The sequence below is a fragment of the Macrobrachium nipponense genome, chromosome 1 (genome assembly GCF_015104395.2).
Source record: "Macrobrachium nipponense isolate FS-2020 chromosome 1, ASM1510439v2, whole genome shotgun sequence".
NCBI lineage: Eukaryota > Metazoa > Arthropoda > Malacostraca > Decapoda > Palaemonidae > Macrobrachium > Macrobrachium nipponense.
Genome location: NC_087200.1, coordinates 121,288,189 through 121,300,216, shown reverse-complemented (window position 1 = coordinate 121,300,216; position 12,028 = coordinate 121,288,189). Strand labels below are relative to the sequence as shown.

Sequence of the window (12,028 nt, the reverse complement as noted above, 5' to 3'; positions counted from 1 at the left end):
AATGCCTTTCTGGGAAAACAAACACAGCCAGCAAGGCAGTGGCAGGTGGTACTGGGAATCCTAACCTCCCTGGAGAAGCTAGTACACAAGGAAGGCTACACCTTCGGTCCCTACAATGGAGGATGAAGGAGTTTTGGTCACCAATAGTAGATCACCCGTACGAGCAAATTGCCTTGTCGGCAGAAGTGAGGAAAGACTTGCTGTGGTGGGTGAACGACGACAATCTGACAGTGGGTGTCCCCCTTCAACAATCCTCTCCGGACCTCTTGCTGTTCTCGGATGCATCACTAGAAGGCTGGGGAGCCCATATGGAGGAGTTGATGGTGTCAGCAAAATGGAGTTGCAAGGACAGAGAACTCCATATAAACGTGCTGGAGCTAAAAGCAGCATTTCTAGCTCTACAGGAATTCAGGGAGAGTACGTGGTCCCCTCCCCCGTATTTGCGAGGGGGATGCGTACCAGACCCCCCGCGAATAGTTAGAATCGCGAATGTTTGGAACCCCTATAAAAACGCTAAAAACAGCCTATTTTGTTAGTTAAAACTTAAGAAAAACCACTAAAAATTTTCATACATGGTTTTTTTAATAGTTTTATCACAAAAAGTGCATTTTATGATGAAATTGATAACAAAACCAGGAATTTGTGGATATTTCTCATAGAAAAAATACGCGAATGCCCGAATTTTCCGCGAATAATGCAGGGAAACGTTCCCGAGAGAAATCCGCGAATGTGTGAGTCCGCAAATCCGGAGAACGCAAATACGGGGGGTCCACTGTAAAGGGACACTCAGTGGTATTGATATCAGACAACACCACAATATCAGTAGCTTATATAAACAAACAAGAAGGCCTAGTTTCTCGGCAGTTACATGTGATGACAGTTCAACTTCATCAGTGGGCTGTAGAGAACCTGGTAGACATCAGGGCCAGGTATATTCCGGGAAAAAGAAACATAGTGGCCGACAACTGAGCCGCAGGGATCAGATTCGGTGGGAACGGAGTGGTCCCTGCACCAACAGGTAGTGGACAGGATGCTCATGTTGTGGGAAGGACCGATCATCGACCTATTCGCAACCAGGTACAACAAAAATTTGGAAGTGTATTGTTCGGTAGTCCCAGACGCAGATGCAGTAGCAGAAGATGCGCTACAACACCTTTGGGACAATCTGGACGTGTACGCATTTCCTCCATTTTGTCTAATCCGTCAGGTTCTGAACAGGGTAATGCGGTCTCAGAACCTCAAGAGGACCCTGGTAGCTCCATTATGGCCAAAGGCAGAGTGGTTTCCAGACCATACTGGGAATACTCCTAATAGATGTGCCGAGAGAGTTACCCCCATGGAGCAACCTACTGTGTCAGCCGCACATGGAGAGTGGTACCACCAGTCGGCGTGAAGGTCCCATATCGCTTCACGGGTGGAGACTGTCAAGTATCTCCTCCGAGCTAGAGGGTTTTCGCAGAAAGAAGCAACTCAGATGGCAGGAAACATCAGAAAATCATCTGCGACAGTATACCAAGGAAAGTGGTCAGCATACTGTGATTGGTGTTGTAGAGGGAACTTGTCTCCACTCGGTACCACTATTCAGCAGTTAGCAGACTTTCTGATATATCTCAGAACAGAAAAGCATATGTCTGTATCTGCAGTGAAGGGGTACAGGGCTGCTCTAGCCTTAGTCTTACGAATGAAAGGGGTGGACATTTCGTCTTCATGGGAGTTGGCCATGCTGATGAGGAGCTTTGAACAGTCATGTCCACCAAAGGAACTAGAAGCCCCAGATTGGGATCTGACCATGGTACTGAGTAGTCTGACAAAACCCCCCTACGAACCACTAAGGCAGTCTACAGATAGGAGCCTGACCCTGAAGACAGTCTTCTTATTGGCCCTGGCTTCAACCAAAAGGGTGGGGGAGCTACATGGCCTGTCATATCTCATAAAGCACTCGAGAGGTTGGAGGTCAATGGTATTTGAGTTTGTTCCAGAATTTGTGGCCAAGACCCAAAACCCAACAAAGGGATTTTGACGAAGGAAAAATCTATTTCTGGGTGATTGACTCGTGTCGCCCTATGAAAGGATCCTTAATATCATTCTTTCTAGGTAAAATTAATCTAAAATTACCAGAGAAAAACAAAATTAAGAAAATGTCAGTAAAACTGACTCGCTCACTCTTAAAAGAGTGTCGGTATGGTAATAGGGGCGATGTGGGGAACACTACCACGAGACAATCACCAATTAGAACTTCCAATCAGAATCCCCCCAAGAGAGAGCTGATACCAACGGGCGATGCAGTCGCTACTACTACTACTACTAGAGGACGCCACGGACAGCAGCGCCCCTAGCGGACATCCTTAATTAAAAACATCTTGTCCTGCAAGGGGGGGAAAACAATAAAGGGGGGGTTTCATAGGGCGACACGAGCCAATCACCCAGAATAGATTTTTCCTTCGTCAAAAGTCCCCTTTTCTGGCTCAGCTCGTGTCGGCCTATGAAAGAGTACCAGAGAAACAGACAAGATGGAAAAAAGGAACAAATGAAAAGCAATGTAAAATGATGGATATAATATAAGTAAATCAATTACAGCATACAAACTAAGCACTTAAACTAACTTATACTAAACAGTAAAATAACAGAACGTTAGTAATCTTAAAGTACTTAAAAGGTAATTATAGTAAATTACAGTGATGCATGTAATATAAACTAAAAGGGATTTACTTGAAAATATTTACAAAATATACAAACACATTTGTGTCCTACCCTAGCATAAAAATAAAAAGGGTAGGTACACTGAAGTACATCATTAGTACAATTGTGGTAAAATATACAAACACATTGTGTCCTACCCTAGCATAAAAATAAGGGTAGGTACACTGAAGTACACTATCAGTACAATGTGGATGTCCCTAGCAAAAAAACTAAGGGACAATCCACTATATGATTCAGCGGCTAAGGATTATCTACCGAGTAGCATGGCGATAGGGTGAGGCATGTTGGATGCTGTAGGTAGAAAGGAGACCTGGATCTATACTACGACTACTATACAGTATCAGGGGAAACAATGTTTCCCGCTGCTACTGCTGAAAACTTTAAAGATTCCAAGGACTTTAGATAATGGCGTTTAAAGACTGTCGGGGATTTCCATCCAGTATACTTTTTAAGATCCTCAAAGTTCATATGTTGAAAATAATTAATTGAGGTGGCTACTCCCCTGATATCATGTGCTTTTGGAAATGACTCAGGATTGGCTTGTTTAATGAAGTAAAGGATTTGTTGCCTAATACCTTTTACTGACAAAGTACCACCTTTTTCTCTCATGAAGAGAGCACCTGAGGATCTTGAAGAAGTACGAGAAAGAAAGGCTCTAAGAGTTGATACTGGCAGAGAGAAGGATCCTGGGGAAGTGGGATAACTTTCCAAGGGGCCCACCTTGCAAGAGGATCCTCATTTTTGGCTAAAAAAGCTACGATCCGAGCAGTAGAACTTCTCCTGATGGGAGAATTCCACATGACCCGCATCCCGCTCCCTGGATAGAGCCGACAGTTCTGAAATTCTAGCTCCTGAGGCTAAGCTTAATAAGAATAATGTCTTCCTCAGGAGCATTATGAATGTACAAGATGAGTTGTCAGTATCTGAAGCTATGTTTGGGGAGGACAATCATTTAAGAACCATGAAACTGTATGTAGGCCTTTGGGAAGGTCTAAGTCTAGCACAGGCTTTAGGGATAGACGTAAATAAGATTCAGTCAGATCTATCTGAAAACCTACTTGAAAGATTTTCTTCAAAGCCGATTTATGAGTGGTAATAGTGCTAGCTGCTAAACCTTTTTCAAACAAGGATCTGAAAAAGGATATAGCCAGATTAACTGTCATGGTTGTAGTGTTCGATTCTTTCAAGAAAGATGCTAATTTTTTTAACAGCTGAGTCATATTGCCTAATGGTTTGACTCTCTCTTATCTGATTCTAGGAAGAGAATATTCTGTGGATCAATATTAGCATCTTTATTAGCCGCAAACTTCATGAAGTCCATAAAGTTAGGGTCTGGAGAATTCCTGAGGAAGCGAAGAACACAGTCCTCATTTGTACTGATTGTGATAGCTTGGGATTGGGGATCCGTTGAGGTCGGAGGCCCAATTCCAGAAGAAGAGGATACCAGTTGCTCTTGGGCCAGTCCGGTGCAATCAGAGCTACTATCCCTTTGAAAGACCTTAGTTTGCTTAGGACTTTCAAGAGAAGATTCACTGGAGGAAAAACATAAATTCTCCTCCACTGATTCCAGTCCAACGACAGGGCGTCCGTGGCATAAGCCAGAGGGTCCAGGTTGGGGGCCACATAGCAAGGGAGCTTGTGGTTCGCTTGTGAGGCGAAAAGATCCACTTGGAGACCTGGGACTCTCAGGCTTATCCACTGGAATGACCTGTCGTCTAGAGACCATTCTGATTCCAGAGGAACTGACCTGGACAGGGCGTCTGCTATCACATTTCTTACTCCTGCCAGGTGAGTGGCAGACAGATGCCATTTGTGTTTGTTTGCTAAGGCAAAGATGGCTATCATGACATGATTCACATGCTTGGATTTGGACCCTCCTCTGTTGATGCAATGAACTACCACTGCACTGTCCAAAACTAGCCTTAGATGAGACTTCTTCGGGGAAGCAGTCTCTTCAAGGTAAGAAATACTGCCATTGCTTCCAGAACATTTATGTGGAGCTGGCGAAATTGAACTGACCAAGTCCCCTGAACCTGTTTGAACTGGGAGTATCCCCCCCACCCGGACAGGGAGGCGTCCGTGTGAATGGTTAACACTGGAAGGGGATATTGAAGGGGTACCTTCTTGGCTAAGTTCTTTACTTTTGACCAAGGACGGAGTTGATTGCGGAGGATCTGTGGATTACTGACAACTTGTCTCGAGATTTGGTGTTTGCTCTTGATCGCCAAATTCGATTTAAATCTTTCAGCCTTGCTTTCAGGAGGATATCTGTTACCGAAGCAAACTGAAGGGACCCTAGGATTCTCTCCTGGTTTCTCCTTGATGTTTGTTTGCATTTGAGAAATTGCCTGACAGATTTTGCTATTTCCTTCCGTTTGGCCACTGGAATTGACAGATTGTGGGAAGACAAATCCCATTGGATTCCTAGCCACTGAAAACGAGACTCCGGGGTAAGTCTGGATTTCGTTTTGTTTATCTGGAACCCAGATGTTCTAGAAAGTGAACTACCTTTTTGGTGGCTTTGAGACATTCCTCGACTGTTTGGTGCCCAGATCAACCAATCGTCGAGGTATGCTGCTACCATGATTCCCTGAGCTCTCAATTGTTGTACAACCACTTCTGCTATTTTTGTGAATACCCTGGGGGCTACATTCAGACCGAAGGGCATCACTTTGAATGAGAATGTTTGATTCCTAGCCTGAATCCTAGGATGGGCGGAAGTGCCTGGCTATAGGGATATGATAGTATGCGTCTGTAAGATCGATGGAGCATGTGACGGCTCCACGCGGAAGTAAGGTCCTTACTTGCGAGAGGTAAGCATCTTGAACTTGTCGCAACGAATGAAAGAGTTTAGCTTTGACAAGTCTAAGATTACCCTTCTTTTTGTTGAGCCTTTCTTTGGCACGCTGAATAAGCGACCTTGAAATTTTAGATGCTGACTCTCGCAATAGCTCCTTTCTGAAGGAGTTCTTCCGCGTAATCTGTCAATTCCTCTGTGGTATCTGGTGGGAAATGAGTTTGATTGGAGGAGGCTTCTTTGATCCAACTCCAACCCAATCCTTTGGACACTATGCTCTGTGCCCAATTGCTGAACCCCCACCTGTGGCGGAAGAGGAACAGCCTCCCTCCTACCTGGGGAGCCTCATTGTTGATGGGCGGGTTGACCACCACGCCCTCCTCTGAACTGCCTGCTCCTTGTTGCCCTTCCTGCGCCACGCTGACGAAAGTAACCTCTCGCCCTACCTCTTGGTTGTTTGTAACCTTGAGCCTCATATGAAGGGTTGAAGGCCGGCGAGATTGCGTAGGAGGTGGACGGCTGTGATTGAGGGACAACAGGAGGATGGGCTGGTTCTGCTTCGAACTAGCAGGTTGTCCTTGTTGGGTAACCGGGACAGCCTGCACAAATTGCTGCTGTTGCTGGTGTTTCTGATACGGCTGGAACCTCTTACCAGCCTTCTTTTGTTTCTTACCAGCAGTGGGGACGGATTCTTGTTTCCTCTTCAGGGAAATACCCCACCTAGCTCTAAGGCTCTGGTTGAGCCTAGCAGCTTCGTGGTGCACTTCGTTGACAGCGGACTCTGGGAAGAGATCCGCTCCCCACATGCTAGAAGCCAAGAGTCTATTCGCTCGTGCCTAATAGTACACTCCTGCAGAACATGCTTTTCGGCAATTCCTAACTCCTAGCCTGGAAGAAGTCGAAAGCGTCTGATAGTACCGTCTGGAACTGAGATTTTGCCAAAAATCTTGAACAGCGGTTCCGTGGCATAAGAGAGAGCAGCCATTTCCATAATTATAAGGGAAATTGAGGGACCTGCCAAACCTGGTTCGCGCATCAAACTCTGCCTGAATTAGGGAATCCGGCAGCCTTGGCAGCTTCTCGCCGAACTGGTCCATGGCGCAGTCCGGTTTGAGCTTACCAAGCGTAAACGTAGCTGGCAAGTTCTCCCACAATTCTCCGAAAGCGGGAAGAGCGGAGAAGTAGACTCCGCCTCCCTCAACTGTGGGATGGGCTCATCCTTGAGGACTGCCTGAAGGGACTTCTCTACTATTTTCGTGGCGAACGGAAGAGAGCCTCCCTCTTCCGTCGCGAAAACTAGTAAAGGGACTCTTATAGGCCTGGAGTTGGTTTAGTGTTCGTGCAACTCCCCAGTCCTCCAAGGCAGTGAACCCATTCCCGCTGAGCATGATCTCTACTGTATAGGACAGACTCTCTAGAGATCTTGTCCTCCCTAGTCAGAGCCGTTACAGTCAGCCTAGCATAACCGATGAAAGGCTGCGTCAGACCCGGAGGGTTAAAACTCGAAGTTCTCAATCCTCCGAAGTTCCACACTCCGGGATAGAGATCATCCCATCCTTAAAAGGAGCGTAGGCAGCTACTCTCCATGGTTCTCATGGAGAAAGCTGGCAGAGAGTCGTATGGCGGGTGAGTTGGAGAATGCCAGTGCTTGGCACTGGAGAGACTGGAAGAGGAACCTGAGATAGCCCGGCTACTCGGGTCTCATTCTCTCTAACCCTGTTAGAGAGATCTTGTATCGACTGGCCTGATTGAGACAGAGTGCTCGACAATTGTGCGAACATCTGCTCGAATCTCGTCCCCAGGGCGGAGACTTGCGAGCCAACAGCTCGCCCACCTGTTGCATCACCACTGCTGAGAAAGCAGTGGGATCAAAGGTGCTAGGCCCTGCTCCTCCTACCGGCGTAGCCGGAGTGGAAGAGGTGGAGGCGGGAGAAGGCACTGGCTCGGCGGGAGCGCGAGCCTTCTCCTTAGAAGCCTTGCTTCTAGAGCTCTTTGAGTGAGAAGAGCTCGGCTTCGCTTTCACCGCGTCGGCGTAGGAAGTCGAAGACTTCCTAGCCGAAGAAGACGAAGACGACTTCCTAGAAGTTGTCTTAGCCAGGGTCTTCGGTTCTCTCTGTCCCTTCACCTTTGGGGGTACAGAGAGAGCGGGAGAGCGGGTAGGGATCTCAGATCCCACAAAGCCTTGGAAAGAAGCACTCGAAGAAGGGACAGGAGAAGATCCAGGAGCACCCAAGGAAAGACCTTGGGCGCCCGACACACCTACCTCAACCAACAACTCCTCCACCCCTACCGCCATGGCTCGATGTTTAGGTCCAGGGCAGCGACGTCCGGGACCGACTCCTGGGCAGCTACGACCCCAAAGGATTGCTGGAGGTCTTGCTGGATGGAGGCTATCAGCGGCGGCCGACAAGGGGTCAACATATCCAGTTGACTTGCCCGCAGGGAAGAAGATCTGGACGGCCAGCTTCTTGTCAAGAATGTATGGCTGGCCTTTGGCGGCGTTCTTCCCGAAGCCGCCCACCTACGCTTTCAGGGTGGCGAGGGCGACTTCCCTCACACCAGTAGCCTGAAAGAAAGGCGAGATGAGCTTCTAATAGCGGAACGGGGTTAACAAACTTATGACTAAGAGTTGTTAGTAAAATGATAAGGAAGCCTATAATGGACTTACCCCATCTCCCAGCTGACCGACTAGGTCGTAGCGGATGGCGCAGGCTTCTGGGTGCCAGACGATCATCTCGTTGTATGACGTGGCACAGGGGGCATGAGACCTGCACTCATCGTGTCCGCAGGGGTCGTACAACGTTGCGTTGCACGCTGGGACCTGACAGTTGGTAGCCTGTAAGTGGAAAGATACATGAGTACCAGGTAAACACTTACAGTCTAACAGATGCTCCGCTGGTGCCGGAGCGATAAAAGTTAGATTAAACCAGAGCCCCGCCAAAATACGTGTGGTAACCAGGTGGTTGTGTGCCTACCTAGGCTATAGCTCCGCTGATGGCGGGGACACAAAAAGGAAACCAACCAGGAGTGGTGGTAAATGGAAACCACGACGGAAAATGGCGGGGATGGTAGATATATAATAATAAAATTACACAATTCATTGTAAAATTAGGGTATATCCTTAAAATAATAATAATAATAATAACAAACCTCTCTCCACCGTCTACTAGAAGAGTGCACGGTGTAAGAAGCAAGCTCCCTTCCGGTAGCGGGGAGAGATGTAACGGACAAAATAGTAGGCAAGCAACCGACCACTTAGTTAGTGGCCCAACCCCCTCCCGCTGGCGGAGCCAGTAATCTATAACCAAAGGTGCCCCGGCTGCGACGGAAGGCTCCTTTCGTTATAGCGAGGGAGGTGGCTGAGCAACTGGGAGGGGGGGAAAAGGTCTCGGCGTAACACGCGGGAGAGAGAGAGGGGGGATATGGCCTACTCCTCCCCGCCTCACAAACTACCGCTCGGAGACCCGGTACTCATGAGGGTGGTCGCCCTATACCCCCGCTGGGAGGAACCCCTGGCCATCTCAGAGAGGGAGAGAGAGAAGGCGACTGAGGTTGTCATGACAACCAAGGGTCCCCCAGCCCCTCCCTATACCAGAAAGGGAGGGCAGGGGGCAGGGTAATGGTGCGATGGAAACCGTGACCGCAAGTGGCCTAGGCCGCGAGCAACACAACCGTGAGAGGGCCACGTGAACCAGGCTGTACCAATACAAGGAACAAGCACCTAGGCTAGCCTAATACCCTAAATACAATAAATATATACATCGAAAAGATGGAAAAGACACTTTTAGTAAAAGAGAAAGAAGCCCAGGAGGAGGCAGACTGTTCCAAGAAACAGAAGCCTACTCGGAGCCAGCGATAGCCGATGAAGAGCAAGAGCCGGGATGCTGGGCCGGAATAATAATAATGAACGTAATATAGTAAGCCCATAAGTATAAGAAGTCCCAGTATGGAGGACCGGGAATTCTTAACGAGGCAGCATGGCGCCACCAGAGACAACCGGGGAACCGTATATGACCTATTTTAAGAGGAAAATACTGGTACCCGGAAGATAAATTGTGGTAAAACATTACTTATGAGTTACTTAACTTAGCCGTTGCAATAGCAGAGCGTTCCATGTTAGATGAAAAGGATAAATCCCGGAATTAGCACAGCACAAGGAAAAAATGCGTCTTGACGCTAGCGCTAAAAATTAAGGATGTCCGCTAGGGGCGCTGCTGTCCGTGGCGTCCTCTAGTAGTAGTAGTAGCGACTGCATCGCCCGTTGGTATCAGCTCTCTCTTGGGGGGATTCTGATTGGAAGTTCTAATTGGTGATTGTCTCGTGGTAGTGTTCCCCACTCGCCCCTATTACCATACCGACACTTCTTTTTAAGAGTGAGCGAGTCAGTTTTACTGACATTTTCTTAATTTTGTTTTTCTCTGGTAATTTTAGATTAATTTTACCTAGAAAGAATGATATTAAGGATCCTTTCATAGGCCGACACGAGCTGAGCCCAGAAATAGTGGACGGCAGATTCGACTCCTTTGCCATACCTTCCTTGGCAGACTTTGTGAACAATGACAAAGATGAGATGCTTCTGTGCCCCGTCAGGGCACTAAGGGAGTACTTAAGAAGAACAAGGCACCTCACGCCAGGGGTGCCGGAGGTTGTTCGTAAAGTACAGGACGGAACAAGAAGGAAGTGTCCAGGAATACAATATCGTTTTGGCTAAGGGAGACGATCAGAAATGCTTATATGACAGAAGACAGGGGATCAAATAGCCAGGTGGGAGCTAGAGCTCATGACATCAGGGGCTTGAGTGCTTCTTTGGCATTTAAGAAGAACTTGTCTGTGGAGAGAATTCTGAAAGCTGGTGTGTGGAAACGCCAAACAACTTTCACCTCATTTTATTTGAAAGACGTTGCCCATAGATCCTTGGACACTTTTTCCTTGGGTCCAGTGGTGGCGGCCCAACAAGTGATATAGCTCATCCAGTACCCTAGCTTTTTGAGCGGGTCAGTTTGTGTCTAGTCTACGATGAAGGTATGAAAGTAAGAAAGTGATGGGATTACTACTGGTCTTTTTTCTTTACTACTTTCTTCCTACTCCTTTAACTACGGGCAATATGAAGGAGGGTACCTTCATATGCTGGAACGGACTAGATGCAGGTGAGGTGGTCAGCCGTACTGTGAAGCTATCTTAGGTTATGATATACTTTTCAGTAGCAACACACCCCTCTAGATAATAAGGGAAGAGAGGGTGAGGGTGGATCCAGTTACAAGGGACAGAGTAAACCATAGAATGGTATCAACACCCAGTGAGGGAAACCAATAGATTCGCTTATATCTTTGGTTCTAGGTTCATTGTCCATTCTCTTAGAATTTCCCTAATATATTCGGAAATGGATAAGGTGGCAAACTCCCAGTCAGTTGTAGAGATTTACCTCCCTCCAATAAGTAAGTCTATCCTAATGTTTAAGACCGAAGGTTTTTGTTCCGTATATGAACAAAATACCAAATTTGTAACTAATTTGTAAATTTTTCATAACTAACAAACCATTTTATTTGAGGTATTAACAGGTAAAGGCCCAGACTCGAACCATACCCCCTCTAGCAGTCTAAAGTGTGTTAGAAATATAACTGATGGTCACAGGTCGCCGTGGGCATTCTGGGTATGCATGCCCCCGATGGACCTGTATAGATGCCAATAGTCCCTGGATCTCACAAGTGTAATTTTAATTCTACCGGTTTCCAGCTTGGCACTAGTAAATCCTAATGTTAAGACCTCAGGTTTGTTAGTTATGGAAAATACAAATTAGTTACAAATTTGGTATGTTTCCAAAACTGGCTAATTTGGCAATGAACAAATTTGACAGTGGTTAAGTTGCAACATCAGAAAGTTTCCTCTTAAAGTTCTTCCTCTTTTCTTCCCCTCTTTATGAGAAAAGGGAGAGTGAAGTCTTTTGATACTAGGCAGCTGCCATTGTTAACCCCATCTTCTACGAGACTCCAATTTCTTCTTGCTGCTGGACCCAACTAAAAAGAGAGCGGTTTCCTCTGGTAAGATTCTATTAACCGCTTTGGAGTTGAGAGTTTTTTGCACGCTCAGCTTTCCGCATTATGGAGATAATGTCATTATTTGAAATGGCTGTAGCAGCCATGGATGATATAGCAAGAGAGATTGTTTCCCACTCTTCCTCAGTTTGTCCTCTTTGATGCCAGATGATGGAAGAAACTTCCCTATGCTCAGTCAGAGGTCTCTCTCTCTCTATTATTTAAAAAGGATCAAGGAAGTGAGATGAAATGTCAACAACCATTTTTTTTTTTAGCAGCCTAAGGAAATCTGATTTATCGTTGTCGAAGAATGCCATCTCTTGTCTGTTCATGCTCTGGTCATGAGAGGCACACTCAATCTAGACTCTACTTTTTTCACCTCCGCTGAAAGTAAGACTTCACAATGTACAAGCGGTAGTGACTACTACTTTCAGTTTCTGCAAGAATCTTTCTCTGGAGAAAGTTGTCAATGTGGTGCAGTGGAGTTCTAATTCCATAT

General features: G+C 46.7%; 1 protein-coding gene across 1 annotated transcript in view; it reads left to right on the top strand.

The window, feature by feature from the left end:
- The window catches only part of LOC135219591 (dedicator of cytokinesis protein 7-like), a 492,066-nt gene that overhangs the window by 407,790 nt on the left and 72,248 nt on the right, over positions 1 to 12,028 (top strand).